Here is a 24,976-nt window from a genome sequence, read left to right as displayed (position 1 = left end):
AACCTAATACTTCTCCTCATATAGGTTAGGGATCTCTTGTCTCTTGCTGCTTTAAGGATCTTCTCTTTATCTTTGGAATTTGCAAGTTTCACTATTAAATGTTGGGGTGTTGAATGGTTTTTATTGATTTTTGGGGGTATCTCTCTATTTCCTGGATTTGAATGCCTGTTTCCCTCCCCAAGTTAGGGAAGTTCTCAGTTATGATTTGTTCAAATATGCTTTCTGGTCCTCTGTCCCTTTCAGCAACCTCTGGAGCCCCCATTAAATGTAGATTTTTCCTTCGGAGACTGTGATTTATTTCCCTTAACCTTTCCTCATGATCTTTTGTTCTCTCTTTTTTTCCTTAACTTCCTTCCTTGCCATCAACTTGTCTTCTATGTCACTCACTCTTTCTTCTATCTCATTAACCCTCGTCGTTGGGAACTCCAGTTTGGATTGCATCTCATTAAATGATTTTTAATTTCAGCCTGATTAGATCTAAATTCTGCAGTCATGAAGTCTCTTGAATCATTTATGCTTTTTTCTAGAGCCACCAGTAGCTTTATAATTGTGCTTCTGAATTGGCTGACATGGAATTGTAATCCAAATTCTGTAACTCTGTGGGAGAGAGGACTGTTTCTGATTCTTTCTTTTGTGGTGAGTTCTTCTTTCTAGTCATTTTTCTCAGTGCAGAGTGGCTAAAAACAAGTTGTCCTGGAAAAAAGAAGGAAAAAAAAAAAAGGGAAAGAAAGGGAGAAAAACAACCAAAACCAAAACCAAAACAAAACAAAAAAACCAAGGATGGGTATCCTCTGGTTCTATATACTATAAATCCCTCGACTTCCCCTGGAGCTTTCCAGCACTGCTTGGTCAATAACTTGCTTTTCCCCTGTCCTTCCAGATGGTCTTCTGGGGGAGGGGCCTGCTGTGCTGACTCTCAGGTGTGTGCACCTGGGGAGATGCCCCGCCCCCTGCCGGGTGCTGGCTCAGTCAGAGCTGTGTACCCCGAGGCTCCTGTTCCCTGGCGCCCCTTCCCTCCCAGGCACAGGGTGACACCAGGAGGGACACCACCACTGGCGGCAGCCAGCTCCCCAGCCCTGGAGTCAGCTCCCCAGTAACCATCACAGCAACCAGTCCGCAGGGGCCTGGATGCTCCGGGGGCGGAGGGCGCTGACCTGCACAGCTCGGGGGCCCCGGGACAGGAGCGTCTGTCCTGGGCCCTCCCTGCCCCCGCCTGTCCCGGGGGAGGCAGGGTCCCGGGCTGTTTCCCCCGCGCCCTGGGCTCCGGGGCCTGCGCCGCTGGAATCGCGCTCCCCGGGCCGCGGCTCCCGAAGGCAGCAGGTGCAGCCCCCTCCGCCCGGAGCCCCCGCCCGCCCCCCGGCTCCTCCCCGAGGCCCCCCGGCGCGGCTCCAGCCCTTCCCCTAGCTCTGCCCGCTCTCCCCCGGGCGCCCTCCTGCTAGTGGCCCCGGGAACCTGGGGGCTCCGCTGCCCTCCTGCGGTCCTGCCCGAGCTCCCTGTGAGCGCCCTCCCGGCGGGAAGACTCCTGGGATCGTTCAAGTTCCCGCTTCTCCCGGGCCCTCCCGGCCTTAGCCTGGCTCCTCGCAGGGCCCCGAAGGGAAAGAAAGGGAGAAAAACAACCAAAACCAAACCAAAACAAAACAAAAAACCAAGGATGGGTATCCTCTGGTTCTATATACTATAAATCCCTCGACTTCCCCTGGAGCTTTCCAGCACTGCTTGGTCAATAACTTGCTTTTCCCCTGTCCTTCCAGATGGTCTTCTGGGGGAGGGGCCTGCTGTGCTGACTCTCAGGTGTGTGCACCTGGGGAGATGCCCCGCCCCCTGCCGGGTGCTGGCTCAGTCAGAGCTGTGTACCCCGAGGCTCCTGTTCCCTGGCGCCCCTTCCCTCCCAGGCACAGGGTGACACCAGGAGGGACACCACCACTGGCGGCAGCCAGCTCCCCAGCCCTGGAGTCAGCTCCCCAGTAACCATCACAGCAACCAGTCCGCAGGGGCCTGGATGCTCCGGGGGCGGAGGGCGCTGACCTGCACAGCTCGGGGGCCCCGGGACAGGAGCGTCTGTCCTGGGCCCTCCCTGCCCCCGCCTGTCCCGGGGGAGGCAGGGTCCCGGGCTGTTTCCCCCGCGCCCTGGGCTCCGGGGCCTGCGCCGCTGGAATCGCGCTCCCCGGGCCGCGGCTCCCGAAGGCAGCAGGTGCAGCCCCCTCCGCCCGGAGCCCCCGCCCGCCCCCCGGCTCCTCCCCGAGGCCCCCCGGCGCGGCTCCAGCCCTTCCCCTAGCTCTGCCCGCTCTCCCCCGGGCGCCCTCCTGCTAGTGGCCCCGGGAACCTGGGGGCTCCGCTGCCCTCCTGCGGTCCTGCCCGAGCTCCCTGTGAGCGCCCTCCCGGCGGGAAGACTCCTGGGATCGTTCAAAGTTCCCGCGTCTCCGGGCCCTCCCGGCCTTAGCCTGGTCCTAGAAGGGCCCAGACCAAACCAGCGAAGGAGAGGAGGCGGAGGAGGGACGGGAGGAGGCGGAGGCGGAGGCGGGGGAGGGGCGGAGGAGGCGGAGGAGGAGAGGGGGTGGAGGGCGGAGGAGGAGGAGAAGGAGGAGGAGGAAGGCGGAGGAGGAGGGGGGAGGGCGGGAGGGAGGGGGAGGAGGGGAGGAGGAGGGAGGAGGAGGAGGGGAGGAGGGGAGGGGAGGAGGGAGGAGGGAGGGAGGGGGGGGGAGGAGGGAGGAGAGGAGGAGGAGGAGGAGGAGGAGGAGGAGGAGGGAGGAGGAGGAAGGAGGAGGGGAGGGAGGGAGGAGGGTAGGCGGAGAGGAGGCAGGAAGGGGAGGAGGGAGGGGGAGGAGAAGGAGGAGGGGAGGGAGGGGCGGGGAGAGGAGAGTATTCGATGAGTTCTTCTATGCACGTTTTTGTCTTTCCTCTTTGGTTTTCTTTTTTCTTTTTCTCGTCTTTTCTTTTCTTTTGTATTCGTTCTTTTCTTCTTCTTCTTCTTCTTCTTCTTCTTCTTCTTTTCTTTTCTTCTTCTTCTTCCTTCTTCCTTCTTCTCCTCCTCCTTCTTTTCCCACTTTCCTACCTTGTTAGAAGCGAAAACCTTTCTCTCTGTAGCGTTCCAGCTGTTCTCTCGTTAAATCTCAAGGTTATCTAGGTAAGTTGCTGGGACGGGTGAGGTGAGGGCCCTACTCCTCCACCATCTTCCCCGCCCCTATCACTATAATAGTTTCTTCTTTAAAACTCCAACCTGGTACTATGGGAAGGGTTATCATATTTTAGCAGACAACCCCTAGGAACTCAAACAAGCATTTGTTCGATAAACGAATGAATAGCTATCTTTATTAACCATGAGCACTGTGCTTCGTTCCCAGATAGAAAAGTCTCAGAAATATCCTCCATAATGTTTCAGCCAAAGACCTTGGCAAAGTGCCACGTGGACGGTGAATTTAGGATCTCACCTGTGATGCTCGAGCAGCCTGCCAGCACAGAATCTCCACGCCCCACTTCTCTTTTTCTTTCTGGTTGGTTTTGTCAAAGTACCACGGTTTCCTACTATGCCAGCAGCATGTTTGTTTTTCATTTGTGGGTGGCTTATAAAGCCACAGATGTAGGTGGGTGGCAGGAACTCAGCACTTTGCTTCCTGAGCGATAAGTACCGCCATCAACTGTGCACATATGGCTCCTATTAATGTAAATGAAAGGCACGTGTCTAATGTGGAGGGCAAAATTGGCAAAAGTGAAACAGCTGTACCTATTGACCCTCTCTTTGGAATAGGTGCTACCTGAGGTCAATAGTGCCATCCCCTTTTCTAACCTGTTTATATGACTTCCTCATTGCATAATGGTCATTTCTTTTTCCTTCTGTTCACATATCATAGGCTTTTTCCCAGGCTCTTCTCAGAATGAAAGAAGACATCTAGGAAAGCCATAGTGCATGGAGTCTATCCACACCAATTACAAACAGTAACCTTCCAATGCCAGCAGAAACTGGGTGACCAGTCATTGGTATATTTTAGAGGAGAATCAAATATCGAATTGGGATAGTGGTTGACTGGAAGGTTTCATTTGACCTCAAGTGTCTATGATTCATGGGTTAATTCAGTGAACACATTTTGAGCATCTTAATATGCCAGTTCCTGGTAGAACTTGGACATAAAACAATTTCTATTTCCAAGGATTTCACATTTTAGAGATGGCAGTCAAGAAAACTGCCTCCTACAAGAAACCATGAACAATTTGAGAGCAACGAAACTGCTGTTTATTGTCCTGTTGTTGGCACCCTAAGTATTTGTTATATGACTAAAATATCACAATGTATGTGAGCAAGTAGAGACATGGATCTGAAAGTTGAAAGAATAATCTAAACCTGGATGGAAATTGAGTTGTCACCATAAAGATATTAGAGAAAATATAAAAATGAATGAGACTGACCAGAAAAAATGTATGAAATGTGGCCAGATTTGGAGCAACTGACCTCTAATGGACAGATATGGGGCAAGGAGCCACCAAGACACAAACAGAAATGTAAGATGAGAATCTGTAAAAAGTGATGTCCTGGAAGTGAAGAGAGGCTGCTATAATAACACACCATGAACCAGGTGGCTTATGAACAACAGAGGTTTATTTCTCACAGTTCTGGAGGCTGGGAAGTCCAAGAGGAAGGCCCTGGCAAATTTGGTGTCCACTGAGGACCAGTTTTCTGTTCACAGATGGCACACTCCAGTGCATTAACTTCACATGGTGGTAGAAGTGAGGCAGAGCTCTCTGGGGTCCCATCTATAATGACATTAATCTTACACTTTTTAAAGATTTTATTTATTTATTCATGAGAGACACAGAGAGAGAGAGAGGCAGAGACATAGACAGAGGGCTCCCTGCAGGGAGCTTGATGTGGGCTCCATCCCAGCACCCTGGGATCACGACCTGAGCTGAAGGCAGACGCTCAACCACTGAGCCACCCAGGCATCCTAACATTAATCATATTTATGAGGACTCCACCTTCACGACCTCATCACCTCCCAAGGCCCCCACCTTTTAATTGTATCACCTTGGAGTTTTGGATTTCAATGTATGAATTTTGGAGGGACACAAATATTCATATCACAGCAGTTTCAAGAAGAGTGCTACCAAAGAAAAGCTACAGAGTACATAGATCAGATCAGATGGAAAGTTCCCATTTAATAAAAAGGATTAGAAAAAAAATAAAGGAAAGCAGGCTAAATAATATAGAAGTAGCCTAGAAGAGGGAAAAATAAAGCTAAAGAAATAAGGCTTTCCTTTGTCTCTGTCTTTAGGATAGAAGCTTCCTTCGTATCCCTAGATATGCTCCCTAGAACCCAGCGCAATGGTTAGCAAAGAAAGTACTTTCCCATGCAATTCAGCTATGTTTTAAGCTGGAGAGAAAATATTGTACTGACATATAAAATGCTGATAGTCCTTCCCAATTTGTACAAAACATTAATTTAAAAGATGATTGTGTTCTCAAATTCAACTTCATCTTTCATGTATCTGTATTATGCTTTTTAGTGTCCATTCTGCACTTCTGCTCTCAAGTGCTAGTGTCCAAAAACACAAGGGGGGATAAAAGTAATAAATTTTAAATGAGGAAACCTAGGAAGAAACTAACCACGTGGGGTTTGGTGATTTTTTATTTCATGGACAGATATGCTCAAGTTTGTGATTTCACATTATATGCTCTCAGTTCACATAACAGAATTAAGGAGTCTGGTTTTTTTTCATGGTGTTCTGAAAAGTATCATAAAATCTGAGGGTCTTATGGTATCTCTTAGACAAATTTGAGAACTGTTGTCCTAATACAGTAGTTTTCATGGAGTAATCAAATTTCCTATTCCTACTTACTCCTTCCCTTTCTTATCTGAAGTCTTATAGTGAGTTTAGTGTGGAATCTACCTTCTTTTTTTCTTAAGATTTTATTTATTTATTCATGAGAGACACACAGAGAGAAAGAGGCAGAGACACAGGCTGAGGGAGAAGCAGGCTCCATGCAGGGAGCTTGACGTGGGACTCGATCCCAGTCTCTAGGATCATACCCTGGGCTGAAGGCGGCACTAAACTGCTGAGCCACCTGGGTTGCCCTGGAATCTACCTTCTAATGAGAAAACAGCTTTGTCCTTTGTGCCTAGATGACAACGATTGCCAAGGACACAGAATGTTTCAGACTGGGAGGTGGGACTATGGGTAGGTTTTGGAGAAGCTAGATAATTGGATAGAAAAATGGATATTTTAATAAATATTACTGTGTACTATTTGATTCGCCTATGAATCTTCTCAAAATAGCATAAATAAAATATTTCCATTTTTCCTAGATTCCTTTTTGGGAGTCTGGATTGTTTTTGGAAAGTTAAACTACTACTTAAATGGTGCTACTTGAGTCTTTAGGTTCAAAGGGGTCACATCCAGAATTTCAGGTCCATTTGAGTAGTTCTGAGGCAGGTCTCCAGTTAGCTGTCCTAACTTCCTGAGCAGAGAACTGTCCTCTCAATGACACACTGTTGCACACATTTACCCATGTATAACTACATCTGGGCAAATGGCTCTGCCCTCCTGTTTTGCTTTAGTTCATTACCGTTTAAACCCAAAAGGTTTTGTTTATCAGCAATATCTGTAACTTACTTCCTGTCAGCATCTAAAGGAGCCTGAACACCATCAGAAATGAAAGTAAAAGCCTTCTAAGAGCTTCAAGGAGTCAGAGCTAAGGGAAGGGCATTTGAATACCACTGTCATGATAGTCTGAAAAAAGAGCTGATCTCTGGACATGCTCAAAGCTTGTGACCTTTACTATCAAATGTGAAGAAGGGACTACATACAGAAGTACACACCTAGGAACAACTTGTGTCCCAGCCTTAGCCAACCTTCTAAGGACAAGAAACCAAAGGCCTTTTTATCTCATGATGAAAAATTACTCCCTCATCATTGGTATGTGATCATTTCCACACAAGGACTAAATGAGCTGAGAAAATCCCATTTCTTCCGCCCTTGGGAGCATTAGCTGGACAAAACAGACATCCTACTGATTTACAATCTGGACAGCCTTTCTCACATATGTGACAAAGTATTTTTCACAGAGCTTTTCTCAGCTGTTGCTTTTTCCTGACGCAAGTGTCAAATGCTCTGGCAGGTAAATTCTGCATCCCTGTGGTGGCCTTGGGCATTGGCATTTGTAAGCCAGTATATTTCTGTCATCTCCTGCATGTCAGAGTTCAACCCATGGGTTGGAGGAAAGGCAGCTGCTCTTGTTCCTGGGGGAAAATGCACTTAAGAAACTTTTTAGCACACAACCTCAGCATTTCCTTTGAAGGATAAGTGGGAGAGTTGGAGATCCAAGGGGTTCAGACCAGGACAATGGACTCTCTAGAGCCAGATACACAAATCTAAGAAGCTTAAGGAGACTGCAAGGTAGAAGGAAATGATAAAAGATCGGGGCCTCATCCCATGCATCATTTTGGCCAAATCTCTTAGGTAGAATCCAGAAACTCTTTTATTTGATTCTGCCTGACAAAGCACAGAGATGGAATTAATTTTCAATGCATTTTATGTTGTATAGACATAGCAGGAACTGATAATTATGGAAAGAACCAAATGTGTGTGTGTATATATGTGTATATGTTATATACATATATATTATATGTATCTCAAGACATCCTACCAGCTTAGTTAGCTGTCAGTTGAAATATCTGACACTTTACCAGAAGACATTTCTACTTTTCAAAAAGAAAAGAGTAGGAAAAACCATCACTGGTTGAAGCAACACTTTACACACTGAAAGAAATATAAAATATTAGAGTCAGAAATTACCTTAGACTTAAATTTCCACACTCTTCATTTTGGGTGAAGAAACTGAGGCTCAATAAAGTGAGGTGACTAAGGTCTCAGCTGGTTAGTGAGAATAGTAACTTTCATGGTTATTTAGCAAAAAATAAATAAATCAATCAATTTTCCAAGGCATGGTGCTGGGTATCTGTGGCTACAAAGGGGAAATAAACATGCTACATTCAATTCTTTGAGGGCAGGAGCTATGGTTTCCAACAGGGAAGAAAGATAGTGTTTAAGTATCCCAGCCAGAACCAAACATGTGATAGTGGATAAAGCTAGGAGTGGATGAGCTTATTCAGGCACAATGTGCAGAGCAAAGACACGAGACACAAAAGCCAATCTTCATATGAAAATTCCAAGGTTGATTCTACAAGCCCTATCTCAATCCATACCTGCAAAAAAACAAAACAAAACAAAACAAAACAAAAAAAACTTGGTATCATCTCCACAGCACTATATTGTTCAATCTTGTGATGTAAGAGAATTTTATGTGAATGAAAAATGTCATATTTATGCCAAAATGCTCTCTAATCTTGTGCTGGTTACTGTAAAGCAGATTTTTATACAAATATGCCAAGCTTCAGCACCTGGGAGGTCACATTTCCCATTTTTATATTCAAACTATTATAGTTGGAACCCTCTTATCCTTTTGATGTGCAACGTTTCTAGGTTATCTTAGCCTCTATAACAGAAAACCACAGAATAAATGGTTTATAAATATACAACAGGAATTTATTTTTCAGAATCTTGGAGGCTTGAAGTCCAAGATCAGGGCATTGGCAAATTCAGTCTTCTGAGAGCCACTCCTCCTGGCTCACAGCCTACTGTCTTTTCTCTGTGTCCTCACATGAAGCAAGGGGGTGAGGGAGCTCTCTGGGTCCTCTTTGATAAGGGCATCAATCCTGTTCATGAGAGTTCTGCTTTCATGACCTAATCACCTTCCAAAGGCCCCACCTTTTATTACTACAGATGGTCTCTGACTTTTGATGATTTGACTTACAATTTTTCAACTTTACCATGGTGTGAAAATGATGGGGAAACATACCTGGAATTTTGAATTTGGATCTTTTCCCAGGCTAGCGATATGCTACAGGACCCTCTCTCTCCATGCTGGAGGGTCTTTTTTTTTTTTTTCCTCATTCTAGCACCTTATTGGAAACTGGTTGCATACATCAATGAAATCAGACCAAAGTAAAAGCATCACTTCCACACAATATTCTGATATCTGTGCTATCTTCTGTGCTAGAATTTAATAAATCCCAAGATGTTCCTGATTTTGGTCAAGGAACTTGAGTGGTCCAGAAATCTTTCTATAAATATAGATCATAGCATCCAAAATAACCATCACTGTCTTGAGTGAGTTCCCAAAGTCCTGGGAACATCTCTTAAAATCTGTAGCTTAGACTGGCTGCAGTGCTAGTGGGAGGGAATGAAGGGTGTACACTTTACACCACGGAGCTGGTTAGAACAGGTGCTGGGGTGAGGGGACAGAGCTCCTTGAGTGTGAGACACACAAGTGAGTGGGGGCTGGAGATCCTGAAAGCCACCCGGGGAACTCAGCCACCCTGTGTTTTCCAACACAGCTTGAGTGTCAAAGTGAGAAGACTCAAATGCAGAAAGGTCCCAGTCAGCCACGTGATCACGAGGGTAAACTACTAATACACTTACAACCATTCTGTACCCATGCCACCATTCTGTTTTCCACATTCAATACAGTCTTTAGTAAATTATATGAGATATTCAACATTTTGTTATAAAATAGGCTTTGTGTTAGCTGATTTTACCCAACTGTAGGCTAATGTAAGTGTTCTGAGCAAGTCTAAAGTTGGCTATGCTAAGTTGTGATGTTTGGTAGGCTAGCTGCATTAAATGCATTTTCAACTCATATTTTCAACTTGTGATGGATTTATTGGGATATAACCCTATTAAAAATTGAACAAGATCTGTACGTCTGTAGGAGTCAGGATTTCAACATAACAGATTCTGGGGGTGGGGTGTAGATTCAGTCTCCAGCACACGTTTTCTTCTTTTAACAGCTTCTGAGTATCTCAGCATTTTGTATGTTCCCCAAGTCCTCCCCTGACCACTCATCTGATTCCTGACCCTATAAACTGCTTCTTTTCATCCCAGGAGAGCCATCCCCAGGTGTGCCACAAGCCCTTCCCCTTTACTTGTCACAATGCTGTAGAAATTAGCTAGTATTTTAAAAATCATAATGAGACTATTTTAAGAATAATTCAAAGATACTGCACAGTTCTTGGCTTCTTACAGGTCCTTTGCAAAACAGGTTTACATCACGTCCTCTATCCCACGCCATTTGCTCAGAGCTAAGGATTTATCCTATACCCAACCACTGTTCATGCTCCAGGTACCTCACACCTCCACATCTAGACCAAAGGGAGCCCAGGCTTCAGAAAGAGAAGGAAGTATTTCCCTCACCCTGTTCTAAAGCTCACTCAGGAGTGACTGCTTTCCAGAACGACTGACAAAGGAAATGCACATTTCCTTCAGATGCAAACCTATTCCTATCTACCAGGTTGTGGCTGAGCTGCTTACAAGACAATTCTGTGATGGCTGATAAGCATGTTTCCCAAAGTTCATGTTCTTTAGCTGGTCTCCAATTTATAGGACCCAACGGAAGTGAGCTGTTGCCAAAATTAGCACAATTCTGTGATGGGTAGGATAATGTCTTCCAAAGATGTCTATTCCTAATCCCTGGAACCTTTGAATGTGTTTGTTACCTTACATGGCAAAAAAGACTTTGCAAATGTGATTAAGTAAAACCTTGAAATGAGCAAATTATCCTGGATTAGATGGACAGGCTCAATGTAATTACCAAGGTCCTTACTCATAGAGAAACTTCCCCAGCTATATTGAGAGGTGGACGTGACTACAGAAGAGAGGGCAGAGACTTGCAACATAACTTGTTTTGTTGCAAAGAAAGGGGCCACAAGCAAAGGAATATGGTCAGCCTACAGAAGTTGGAAGAGGCAAGGAAATGGGTTCTCCCCTAGAGCCTTGGTAAGAAATGCAGCTTTGCCAACACCTTGACTTTACTCCAGTGAAACCTATGTTAGGCTTCTGACCTCCAGCCTATAAGACAATAAATCTGTGTTCTTTAGGCCACTAAGTTTGTGGTAACATGCTATGGCAACAGTAGAAAACTAATACCTTATTCCTTTTCAGTCTTTCCTCATTAAGTATGCAAAAGACATGGAGACACAGTCTCACCTAGGAATAAACTCATAATGTGTATTATGTTTGTTACACTTGTAATATCAATTCATCTTGGATGTGCTGTAGGGAATTTTGATAAAATTCTGTACTAAATTTAGTCATTCTTAGACTCAAGAAAATGATCTAAAAAAGAAGAAAATGATTTAAAACAGTAAATAATGTTGAGGTCAATAGGGAGAAAATTTAAATCAATTAGAAATAAGTTCTCTGGGATCCCTGGGTGGAGCAGCGGTTTGGCGCCTGCCTTTGGCCCAGGGCGCGATCCTGGAGACCCGGGATCGGATCCCACATCAGGCTCCCGGTGCATGGAGCCTGCTTCTCCCTCTGCCTGTGTCTCTGCCTCTCTCTCTCTCTCTCTGTGACTATCATTAAAAAAAAAAAAAAGAAATAAGTTCTCTAACCCAGGGGTTCTCAGCTTTGGCATTATTGACATTTTTGGGCCAGATAATTCTATTATGCAGGGCCATCCTGTGTATTGCAGGATTTTTAGCAGCATCCTCACCTCCACCCACTAGATGCCAGTAGCAAGCCTCCAGATGAGACAGACACTGCCAAAGGTCCCCTAAGAGACAAAATCATTCATGGTTGAGAACTAACATTCTATCCCAGCGATACCTTGGAGGACAAAAAGCTGTCTTATAAGGATAAACTCGCTATTGTAGGATACAGAAATGTTCAGTTAAGAAGTATACACTGGTAGGGTATGTGTCATTTCCATAGGTCTTTATATTTTCAGTACATGAAACACACAGTGTCTGAGATACAAATATTCATTTCAAAGTGATTTGTGTATAGGGACCTTCTTGGATAAACTTTCAGTACTGTCTTTTGCTTTTAACATAAGGTCTCTTTCCATGAGTCAATCGTTTTTCCTGGCAAACTGACTTGGAATGGTGCTAAAGAGAGTTGGGCACTGCGGCTTTACTTGTAAGGACATGGCACAGCTTCTGAGGAGATCACACACCAACACAACCAGTTGCAGGTAGCTTCAAGTTACAGAGCACAGACCAGTGGGCAGGACGGGGATGTCACCATATAGTCCCTTACTAGGTAAGAAGGGCAGGGGCTTCAAATATCACTAAATTTGTCTGGGCTAAAGCTATTAAATGGGATGTATTCTCAGGGGGGAAAAACTCACTGAGTTAGATGTCATACACAACTAGTCCCATACTTCTATCCATCAAATGAACTCGAGTTAGCTATTTAGCCTTAATTGCTGACACCTCAGGCTGCCATGTGCACAAGACTTCAAAGGTAACCTATTCTTCTCAAATATGGTAATGATCTAAAAATAGGGAAGTGATTTAAGAACCAAACAAAGCAACTGAGTTGGTTGTTTATATCCTGCGAATCATCCAGCACATGAATTCAACTGACAACAATTTGAAAATGAGAAATTCGGCCAAGAGCAAAACTTAAACCACTGTCATGATATCAACCCAAATTAATAAATTAATAGAACAGATGCTCCAAGGTTCTAGTCTAGAGCAGAAGAGCTAAGAATTTGGGTGACATTTCTTTCTGACCATCATTAAAGTCGGCTGGGTCTTTTTTGCAGGACAGAGACTTTTAAAACTGGATTTTTCTTCAATGTACATTTATAATGTCTGGCTGCCACATGAATTAATAGCCTATGGAAGCAGTATTTGGGAATGGGAAAGTGAGTTAAATGTGATAGATAAATGAGCTATTTTTAGCAGAGTTCTATTTTAGATGGTTTTTATAAATATACTCCCTGTAATTAATAATCACTATATAATTAGAGAAAAACATCCTTACTTCTCCTTCAAAATAATTAATAATTCCCATTTTCCTTTTAGATTAGTTCAAGGCAGTATCTCAGTTATATTATAGATAATACTCTATGGTCACAACTTGAAGCTCTCTCCACATAGTTCGGGGTCTGTTACATAGAATGAGAACCCTCGGATGGAAATTTCAGGAAATCAGGTTTCAGAACAAAATACAAAAAACCTTTTGTTGCTGTTCTTCAATGAGAATTGTTTAACCAGAGGCTGAATTCTATTGTTAATGATTTCTGGCAAGGGCCGTATCATTTTTTATTTACAGCTGTGTGTGCAGGAGCCCTGATTTCAACGAAAGGCTAACGGGAATTCCTTAGAATGGCCTCTCCACACCATCAGAATTCTACACTCTAGCATCTGGAGGTGGCTGTCAGCTGGGGCTCCCAGGTCCTGGGTTCTAAGATGTCAGATGACTCTCCCAGCACCAGAGGGACCTGACATGGCCTCCCAGAGCAGGGAGCAGTGATAGGAGGGCTTGTCCTGTTTTCTGTTTTAGAGCCACTGGCCATGATGGAGCACAGGCTCTGTCAATAGCACAGGTTAGTTCCGTATGGGGAATGGCCCATGGCCCACTCTTCTGCTCCTTACTCCCCTTTCCATCAGCAAAAATGTTTGTAATCCTGTTACAGTCTCATCCCTAATAAAGCAGGCCCTGTATTAATGATTGTAAACTAGCTCATAACTTTGGCTCAAACCTGTTCCCTAAGCATATTGTAAACTGAAATCGGTCAGGCAATAAATATATATTAAGAACCTACTGTGTCAGGCATTGTAGCAGGCATTGAGAATAAAGGGATGAGCAAAACAGGGGTGATCCTTGCCTTTTAAGATGTTAACAATTCAACAGAGAAGATAGACAATGAACAAGCACTCCAGGAGCATATGGTGGCAGCCTCTCACCTATGGGTGTAGGGGTTGTGGGAAGGGGGCTTGACAGAGCCAAGGGGGATTTAAGCTGAGACCTGAGGAAGGAGTGGGGATAGGACATGGAAAAGAATGAGTGTTCCAAACAGAGGAAGAATGTTGAAGGCCAGTAGTCAGCAGAGCTATCCGCTTTTGAGGAAGAGGTAGAAGTTGCCCATGGATGGGAGAGAGGTAGAGAGTCCTGAACACTCAGGCTGGAGAGAGGGGTGGAGGTCTTCCTCCTTCTTGGTGATCGTGTGGTGTAGCCACATTAAATCAGTTACTCTGGAAACAAGGAAAGCACCACCCTAAGCACCATGAAACCACTTACCCCAAAACCAGTATGCATCTCTTCCTTGAGTGAAGCACTGTCCCTGCCCAGATAACCCAGGTGCTGATCTATTCTGGCCACACAGCCTAGAGGTGACCCCGAGAGCAGAGCCAGTGACTGTCTCTCTGCTCCATCTTTCTGCAGTTCCTACCAAAGGTTGCTAGGAAGTTGCTACCCTCTCCCAGCGGGGGCCTACTATTGCTGAGGTATGGTGAACACCACAGTTTCTAGGTCCTTCCCCACCACCTGACTCCTGGTACCACCCTGCTGGAATGCTCCTAATAGACAGACTTGATCAGGGACTTTAATGGGATATGCCCATTTGTCCATGTTGTTCTCCGGGCACAGCATTACCTAGGGATGGAGTATGGAGAGGGGAATGTTAGTGAGATAGCCCATCCTTCCATACTGCTTTATCCTCACTATCCCCTTGGGTATTGACTGCGAATGATATTCTGGAATGACAGATATCATTCCAGCCTCTCTCCTTCACCCCCTACTCCTAGGTTGCATGATGTGGGGGTGGGGAGAGATTGTGTGGATGCAGGCTGTAAACAGTGCAGTCTCCCCCATCTGTAATTAGGGTCCCTGCCACACCTCTGCATCCTGCAGGTTACCACTGGGTGAAGAGAAAGCTTTCTCTGATTCCCACTTTTAGCCACTCTCATGAGCTCTGAGTCTCATGGATATATGTCAGTTTTGGGGCTCTTCTCTCCCCTGTTTCTCAGAGCAGGAAGCTCTCCTGGGCCTTGGCACACATGCCCCCAGGGAATACCTCTAGTTCTGAGTAAAAGGAATCAACCTGGTCACTGAAGAATCTTGGAGGGCACAGGGTGGCCATCCAGCGGCGATCAGAGATAGTAGCAATTTACTCTGGAAACCTCATCTGGAAAAAGAAACTGCAGTTTTATGCAGCTGAAAGCAGACTTATTGGGTAGAATTTGAGCCCTAACTAACTGATCATGATGTTAAGAAGTGATGATTTATTGTTTAGGTGTGATCATAGTGTTAGGGATATATTAAAAATAATCTTCTAGAAAGACAAGCAGGGCTGAAATATTAATAAAATGATACACTGTCTAGTAGTTTATTTCAACATCATCTGACAATGGAAGGAAAGTGGGGATATATGAGGTTAGACAAGTTTAGCCATTAGCTCATGATTGCTGAGCCTGGTTGACAGAGACTCCTGGTACACAGGCTTATGATACTGTAATCTCTACTTTTGCCTGTGTTTCAAATTTTTCCTACTACATAGTTTTAACGAGCCAACTAAAGGTTTAAGGTAACTGAAATCCTTTAAAAAGGTATTAATAAATGGCATTTACTAGGTGAATAAAGGCAGAACAAAATCTTCACAACACACATGGAATCCAGCAAACCAAAGATAGCTTTTGGAAGACCTTCTACTGTGGATTATAGACATGGGAAATATCAGGCTTGGAAAATCAAAATTAGATCACATACAAAGAAGGAAAAAATCAGTAGAAAGATCTTAAGTAATATATATTCTTTCTTGGCAATGACACTATTAGATTTACCAGATAATCAAGATTTAAAAACAGTAACAACAAAAACAAACATGTATTCATTTTCTAAAAAGTTTTCAGTCTAGTTCTGCTAGAGGGAAGAAGTATGGTTCCAAGTAACCTCCAGCTCTCCAAAATTGGTTTCTGTGTAAATGAGAGATAATTTGAAACCTCTCAGAATCATTCTTTTTATTCTAATGTTGGCAGGTTTGGCTCAAAAAACAGACATCAGTTTGTTATCAAAAGGATTGGAAATACTCAGTTCTAAATAAATAGTGTAAAAATTCAGGAAGTGGATCCTAACCCTCAGGTGGGCCTCAACCACAAAATGTAAGAGAAAAGGAGAGAATACAGTGAGCTAGTCATTTCATTCTAACTTAGAATTTAGATGCCATCACAATCCAGATTCTCAGTTCAGTAAAAACTGCCAAGGTTTTCATATGACCCTCCATCTGCCACTGAGGAACTGAATCAGGAGACAGACAGGTATTGACCACTTTCGGTAGGATCAGAGCCTAACAATGAACTATTGGGTGCCTCGGGTGCTAAGCATGTCACCAACGACACTGAATATACTTTTCAGCCCTCTCATTATCTTTCCATTTTACAAATAAGGAAACCAAGGCACAGAGATGTTCAGAAAGTCACCTAAAGTCATATAACTAATAAGATGCTAAGTTTGGATTTAAAACTTCTCTGACTACAGAATCCACGTCCATTGTCACCACACAAGCCCATTTTATCAAATACAATGGGGACTATAAAGTAAATCAGAGATTGTTTTCTCTGGCATTGACCAAGTAAACGCACACTCTTTTGTTGATCCATCAAGCAAGTCATCCAATTATGTCCTTCATCCCTCACTACAATTAACCTCTAGTGCTGTGAAATTCCTTTCCTTCCAGAAGCTCATCAGGACTCCAATCTGGGATATATGGCAAAGAGCCACTCTTATATTTAAAAGTAGCCACTTATTTTTCACACTCATACACACGCACATGTGCACACATACATTGATTTTGGTGGGTTGAAAGCCAGAGACTAAGATAAAAGAATCCCTGAAAAGGATGCCTGTGATAATCAAAAATAACTTCTGATTAGAATTCAAAAGAGAGCCCAATCTAAGGCAAAGCGGACTTGTTAATTTGCCAGAGAAACTACTCATTTCCTGTCCTGGAAGGAAGTAAATCTAGACCCGCATGTATGTGAGTAACATGGCCACACATGACTTGTGAAAGCACTGAGAAAGGAGGAACTCTTTTCAGACAGGGTCTTTCTTAGGAGTAAGAGGCAAGGCCAATCTTTCCCCTGCAAGCTCAAGCTCATTAGCTCCGTGTTGCTAGCCTCATATGTGATCACTAAGATTTATTGTATAATATTTAGGTAGATCCAGTTACAATGTCCCTATTAACTCTGAAGGACAAGTTATTTGGCAGAAAACTGAATGCAATCCTCCCCCTTTGAGAGATTTAAATACTTGTCTCCCTAACCCCACTGGAAGAACAATCTTGTAGCTAATAATATGCTCTTTGCAAAGATTTACCATAGTGCTTGGCTATTAGAGTCATTAATTAAAAGACATCTTCTCCATGATATAACTTTTGAACTAGCTGATCAGAAGCATTTATTTATTTTTTAAATTTTATTTATTTATTTATGAGAGACAGAGAGAGAGGCAGAGACACAGGCAGAGAGAAGCAGGCTCCACGCAAGGAACCTGATGTGGGACTCGATCCCGGGTCTCCAGGATCAGGCCCTGGGCTGAAGGCAGCGTTAAACCGCTGAGCCACCCGGGCTGCCCTGATCAGAAGCATTTAAAGGTAAAATAAGGCATCTTATTTTCCAGTTTTTGATACCTATGTGGGTTGACTGCACTAAATCCAATTCAAGAACCCTTTGCTTTGGCTGTATCATATTGTGTATTTCAAACAGATGTTATCTGTTAGGTTTAGCGTTTTGTTGTACTTTGTGCTGGGATTTCTCATGAATGATAGTGACCAATTGCTTTTTATGACGCTAGGCCATAAGACATTCTAGGTGTAGTAAGTTTCCTCATTTAATTAAAAACGTGGAAAGGACAAATAATGGTCTACACTCACGTTCTCCTTCACAAATACTTCACAGTCTTATGAGGTGAGTGGCAAAAATGAGTAATATATAATTTCAGTGAAGGAATTGAAGTTTGTGCATTTTTTTCTTGAATTAAAACAGAATCATGTTTTTTCTTCTATAATCACTCTTGCTAGCTTGAATTTTAATTCTGGATTTTGATTAATTTTACATGATAAAACTCCAGTTCAAAGTGGCCTAAATAAGAAAAGGAATTTATTAGTTAACATAACTGAAGAGTCTTAGAGTAGTAACATCTTCAGATATGGCTTGAGCAAGATGCTAAAACAGTGTCATGTGGACTTTTACTCTCTTAGCCTTCTTTGCTTTCCTTTATGGTGAGTTCCTTCCCAGGTAGGCTCTCCCCATGAAGTAACAAAACAGCTCACCCTATCACTTATCAACACCAACAGAAATTAAACCTTTCCTTCCCAGTATCCTAAAAAACTCTAGGATTGAATCTCACTGTATCACTGGGGTCACTTCTCCATTTCCGCCTCTGGGTTGGGGGTGGGAAGATAAAATATACTGATTTGTTAGATCAATCACTCCCCTGGAGAGGAGGAATGGGGCAGGTAGTGGGTCATACTCAATGACGTGGGCAGAGAGCAAGATGATTACTGAAAGACAAAATGAGATGCTGGTTCTAGAAAGAAAAATGAGAACCAAGCAGACAAAGATCAGTCAACTTCATGCAACAACGTGGAATGTTAGAAAAAGCATTTGTCCACTACACCTAACAGACAAACCTATGTTGTTTCCTGTTCTTACATGGCAATACCAGCAAGTACATTGTGGTGGTAATGTGAATTATAATCCTGTAAATCTTAACAATTTATTTTCTCATTTTATTGACAGATAAATTTTGAATAAGGAAGATAGCAAGAGAAAATGCAGAGAGAGTAAGTACTATATCCACATCCATATTGACTCTGATGCCATTATGGTAAACTTTGCTTAAATTTGCATCCAGATTCTTTTTAAGCCTCATCTATTATACATGTAAAAACAGATAAAGACATGAGAGCTGCTTGCTCCAAGACCTTTGAAGAATGAATTTTATGGTAGCCCATCTTTATAGGAGGAGAACCTCTAATCCACTGAAAAAACATTCTGGTTGCTTTAATTTATGTTGTTTGGGTTTATTTTGGAATTGTTCCCTCAGACTTCCAACTGATATCAGCATATCCTGTAGAAATTGCTACAATGTTATTGATTATTTGCAGAAAAATACAATTTGCAGAAAAATCTATGCTTTAAAATGAGGGTAGGAATGAATGACTTGCATTGCTTTATACATTCAATTGCCTTTTAGTGCCACAACATAATTCTAACTTGTTTAAGATTGTCATAGAATAAGATAGTTGATGTAGGATTTTTTTCCAGCTACTTGTTTAAATTATGTATTACTTTGACACATTTTTCTAAAGTGCATTATTTAGTAGCTTAACATAGATATATGGGCCATAGATAAAAATATCAACTAAATTAGCATGTCAAAAATCGGCAGTGTCAGGTCTTAGAATTTACTGGGGTTTGAATGGATCTTTAGCTAATGTATTAAGAGGTCTTCAAACTCAAACAGAATTGGAGTTGTGTCTGCTGTGTCTTCCAGAGGGTCAACTAGCTTCTTAATGCTATAAAGGTATCTTTCTCATTGCAGTTTCCAACCTGTGCTAGAAGGAGTAACAAACAGCTTGTTAGAATTTATCTGAGAGTACATAGACCTCTATGTGATAATTTAAGGAGCTCTGCAGTAAGGTACAACAGTTTCAGTGGCAGTGTCTGTTAAGGTCCATAGGATTCATAAATGATCTATCACTTTTTCACTTCATGTTTCTTGTGAAATTCAAATGAAATAATCTGAAAGTTTTTTGTAAACTATGAAACAATATCCAAAAATTAAATGGTGTTGGTATTATTTTTCCATGAACTTGAAGATTTTATTTGTTGCTGAAAATCATCCAAATTCTTTTTTTCCTTCCTGTAGCCTTCAGAGATAAATCAAAACAAGTAATGCTTTGTTTTATTCAATCATGTTTTTATTTGCATTTGATTTTTCCAAAGTCCAAGTTCTAGTTTGGTTTTAGATTTGTTTTGAGGGATTGAGTTACATATTCTATAACATTTTGGAAGTGTTGGGAATGAATATTTGCTCAGAGGATCTTGGGTAAAGGTTTATAGTATTTTAATAAGTAGATTTGACTGATCTAGGGAATCTATTTCCCATATCATCTAATAAAGGGCCAAGGAGTGAAGTATGGATAGGTAATATAAGAGGCCTCTTTGAGATCAGCCCTTTCTTTGTTTGGTAGATTCAGGGTATGCCTATTTGCCAAGTTTAGCAAATAAAGTAAAATACTGGTTAAATTTGATTTTCATACAAACATGAATAAATTTTTAGTGTAAGTACTGCCAAATGTTATGTCCTGTACTTTATCTGGCAACTGTAGGTAAGACACAGCTTTTAAGATTCTTAAAAGACTCCTAATCTACTTGAAAGGGACTATAAGTAGTCTTAACAAAACTGTAACCTTCAGGTGATCTTTACCCAAAAGTGAGATACTTTTTGCCACCTATAAAACAATTCTCTAGGTTGACCAGGGTCATCTGGGATGTTCTCATTTAGTGTCTCTCATGTAGGTGAAATTATATGGCTGCGGGGCTGGAGTGGTCTAAAGACCCAACTAAGCTAAAGATCCAAGACCTCACTTAGATAACTGGCTATTGACTGGGAGTTCAGCTGACACTATTGATTAAAGTCTCTGCACATGGCCAATCCTCATGGCTTATGCTGCTTCTGGCATGGTGGCTGTGTTCCAACAAACAGCCCAAGAATAAGTGTTTCAAGAGCTAAATCTTTTGCTTTTGCTTTCAAAATAAGCAAACTCAGCAATATTATTGATACCACAAGCACTCATGTCTTAGAGATGTCCAATATTGTTATAGCAGATGTTGCATGGCTTCTGCTCTTTAGGAACACATTTCCTTCAATAAATACAAATAGAAAGATAGAAGAGAGGTCGAAGAGTAGCAGCAAATGATTGAACAAAGGAGCAAAGGACAGGCGTGGAGGCAAGTTATAGACAGAGAAGTGGTAGCCAGGAGCAGCAGATCAGGGTACTAGATAAAGTGGGAAAGCTATGGATTACACTGGATTGATATATGGATCATCTAGGAAAATTCTGAGGATATAGAGAGCTGGGTTAATTAAGAAATACGTTGACTTCTGAGGAAGAAAAACTGAGAAACTTAAATACAGTTAAAAAAAAAAACTGTCCCCCAATTTTTTATACTTTAAACCCTAGAAGGGACTAAACTATGGTAAGTTTGTGGTTTATCCTTTCTTAAAGAAAATAAAATTTTGATTTTATTTACACACTTTTCCCATTTAAGTCTATGTCTAGTCACTTTAAAATAAAAGGCTACTTTCACTTAAATGTACTAAAAATATTAATTTAACCATAGAAAATTGCCTCTAACACAAATCTTCGTTTATATCTTGAATTACAACATTCAGTGCACTGCTGTTTTCCTTCCTTATTTCATGAATGTCCCAAGTATAAGCTGAGAGTCCCAAAGGCATTCAGGAGCTTGAGTGAGTCTAATTCCCCTCTATCAGAGTTTCTAATCACAAGTTCTTGACATGCTTAAGATACAATGTGTGTACAGACAATGTTTGATTGAGGATCCCTATAATTGTAGGTTAGCCCCAGAGGTCTCTTTGGTTAAATAAATATTAGGTCTGTTAGAATGCTACCTTTCCCAACCATAACACAGCTGCCTGCTGAGCAGAACAGTTGGTAGATAGGAAAGTAGTGAGTAAGAATATGTTCTGCCTGTTGCTATGAAATGCGAAAGGAGGTAGCTGATAGCTTGACTTGTCCTGAGAGACTGCGGAATAGAAAGGTCAAGCAACTCAGTTGTACATTTGGTGTAAAATGCAACTGAGTTGTTTGTGAAAGGCAAGCCCAGAGGGAGACTGTAACAAGAGGGTGAAATGAGATCACTCTGTCCAGCCAGTGACTGAAGAATCAGGCTATGATCTTTGGGTCTGTCACTGTATCAGAAAACAGGACATTTCACCAACAGCATTCAGTAAGTGACCTGGAAAGCCATTGAGTAGGGACGGAAAACTAATGGGAGTGTACATTTCATCCCTCAGAGTGTAAGTGGCCCCGGGAAAAGCAAAATAAAGCTAGTGGTCATCAGTCAGCAATATAAGAGTCCTGTTGATGTGGCCCAGCCATGAGTAACTAGAAGAAAGTTTTATTTGGAAAAATGAGCTTAGGAATGCAAATGAGTTAAGGTGATAAAAGGGGAATAAGCAGTTTGACTCTACATGGCATAAAGGTTAAGATTAACCTAACATAGCATTTCTAAATAGCCTTGGAGGCAGATAGTAATACCTGAATATTTAGTCTTTAGTCTCCTTCTCTAAGAACTAGTCTTGACATTGGAGACATTAGATAATGTTGGAAATTTGCAGTGGATCTTGACTACATGAACTGTTGCTTTAACCTTGTCATATCATCACTGTGGCAGAAACACAAAAGTGGTTCATTTGTAGGTATTTCAGACATCAGTTACTTGTCCTCCCTCACTTAAAGAAAAACAACTCCTAGAGGGTTACCTAACACACTTCAGACAAGTGTCTTTGTTTATCTTCCAGTGAAGATCAAAAACTCTTCATTCCTACGTGTTTGAGGCTGGGTTATGATAACTAGCTATATTTGCAGCCATGGGAACCAAATCCTAGCATCCTCCAAGTAGTCATTCTGATCATACTTCTCCTCGCCTCAGATGACCACTTAAAGGCAGAGGGAAGGATACCACTTCTCTGTCTTTCTTTCCTCTGCAAGAGTAGTTCAGCAGCTCCATTAAGGTATTCGGATTTCCAAATTTCAGATTCCATGAAGCGGCTTTTCAGGTTGGAACTCCACAGAGCAATGGCAGATTAGTTGACACGTCTGAGTTTGAGAGGAAAATGGAATGAAGCACATCACAACAGAAAGAAGATGTACCACGATCCTTTTTAAGACAGCTTCCGGCCACGTGAATCACTGAAACTTCACTGAGCATCACAATTACTTCCTAATCAAATTTACCCATGGGTAACCCTCAAAACATTGAAGGACTGGGACAGCCTGAGCCCTGAATGAAGGCTGGGGCTTGAAGGTCCCACTATGTGCCAGGTGTTAACCCTTGAGGTGATGGATTCAGGTGTCTAGATGTTCCTGAGCAGAGGCCGGCATTGGGCACCAGTGTGGCTTGCACGAGTATTTCAACATTCTAGCCATGGTGCTGTCTCTGCATACACCTGCATCCCATCATCCCTGCGTATAGCCTGTGCCTCTCTCTAAATGGTCTAAGACACAACAGAAAACAAATATCAGATGATCTTAATTTTGTACCTGCTGTGTTTCTTATGCAATTATGTAGTTAACTGCATTGTTTTCCTTGTGTGAAATAATCTTTCCCACCTTCAGTAAAGATTTCATGAACACACAGTGATTGTGAAAGCTTCCTGAAGGAAGGAATCTGTCATCTAAAAATATCATAATTACTACTCTCTAGTATGGTCTTTGAAAGATTCTTAAAGAATTTTTGTCATGTAACTTTCCTGACACAGTCATTAAAAATGCACATACTTAGCTGGATTCAGATTCGAAAGTTATAACTACTGCTACCCTCCTTCTCATTATTATTAGCATATTGTACTGGTGTTATTTAGAGAATATTCTAAAGGAAAGTTTAGGCTCAATATTTTTCACTGTCCCTAAGCCAAATATCTTTGAAGGAGTCAGAAATATACTCTTGTTATGTTTGTTGGTTTTACCACAATTAAAAAAAATGAATGATGGGCAGCCCAGATGGCTTAGTGGTTTAGCGCTGCCTTCAGCCCAGGGCGTGATCCTGGAGACCCAAGATGGAGTCCCACGTCGGGCTCCCTGTATGGAGCCTGCTTCTCCCTCTGCCTGTGTCTCTGCCTTTCTTTCTGTGTCTCTCATGAATAAATAAATAAAATCTTTAAAAAAATGAATGATGTTGGCAGTTTAGGGTTAGAGTATATAAGAAATCCAGGGACTTTCAATAGAAGGACATAAATAATTATACACACACACACACACACACAGATACCTGTATATTAACTGAGATGTGACTTGTAAGTATCAAAACCATATTACCTTGACTAATGGGTAAGAAAAAATATACTCTATCATATCGTCAGGAATATCTGAGGACATAGTACAGTTTTCACAGCTAGGCAACTTCCTCAGCAGAATAAGATGAGACTAACACATTAGCATTAGCACCAAAACCTAAACCTTTAGTTGATAAAGGAATGAAAAAATAAAACATGTACTGAAGAAGACAAACCTGTTTATCTCATCACTTAGAAGAGGTTTCAGAGGGAAGAATAAGTTGTGGAATTGGGTGAGCAGAGGACGATTTATGGAAGTTCACTTATAATCTCATCTGTGGTACTAGCCAAAAACCAAGCGTGAGTGACTTTACCTTAGAGTAGAACAAAAAGCCCTCTTGAATGCATATTGAGCTTCAAAACAAAGAGCAATGTAACAGGTGGCTACTAGATAAAAGTCTCCTGAAAGAACACTGTCATTAAAAATAACCTGAAGAGTATTTTAAGTACAGTGTACAGTCACTTAAGGAAGGTAACAGAGCCATTGACAAAGAATGACAGGGATGCTCAGCAAGTAACTGCTTGGAATTGCAGTGCACCTGTTTTACATAGAGGCTAAAAAAAAATTTCAGTGAAGGGTAGAATTCATCTCCCATTCTAATTTTACTGTCATAATAGCAGCCATGCTGCCACTCAGAGATCTGCTACTGCTTCTGCATTGTTTACACCTGCCTGGAGTGGGATGTTGCACAGTCAGAAGTAACATTTTGCCAGTAAGTCCCAAAACAAAGTTTCTGTCAAAGAGGATCAGCGGGTGTGGAGGAGCAGACACAGAGGAAAGAAGTAAGTGTTGGAATCTGCATTGAGAAAGGTCCTTTCAATACAGCCCATCTCTAGCTGAGCCTGTCTTGTGCCATACAGCAAAGAGCCTTTGGGGTTTTGAGAATCTGAGCTTGAATCAGGATGCAAGATTTCAATTCTGTTTATATCATCTATTTCCTCCACAACCTGGACAAATAATGTCTTCCACAGCTCCACTTACCCGTCTTAAAATGAAGATAAGGTACATGTTTTTCCACTTTAAGTTGTAACCAGGAGATGCTTAGACAGAGTC

General features: G+C 42.2%; 1 long non-coding RNA gene across 1 annotated transcript; it reads left to right on the top strand.

The window, feature by feature from the left end:
• The first annotated feature begins 15,992 nt into the window (after nucleotides 1–15,992).
• LOC102153821 lies at nucleotides 15,993–23,397 on the top strand. Its single transcript, XR_005368525.1, has 3 exons — nucleotides 15,993–16,094; nucleotides 18,576–18,619; nucleotides 22,626–23,397. It is a non-coding gene; the product is annotated as an uncharacterized LOC102153821 (long non-coding RNA).
• The last annotated feature ends 1,579 nt before the right edge of the window (nucleotides 23,398–24,976 follow it).

Source organism: Canis lupus, chromosome 13 (genome assembly GCF_011100685.1).
Source record: "Canis lupus familiaris isolate Mischka breed German Shepherd chromosome 13, alternate assembly UU_Cfam_GSD_1.0, whole genome shotgun sequence".
Classification (NCBI taxonomy): Eukaryota; Metazoa; Chordata; class Mammalia; order Carnivora; family Canidae; genus Canis; species Canis lupus.
The sequence above is the reverse complement of the archived record's forward strand: the minus strand, read 5'-3'. Positions and strand labels throughout refer to the sequence as shown.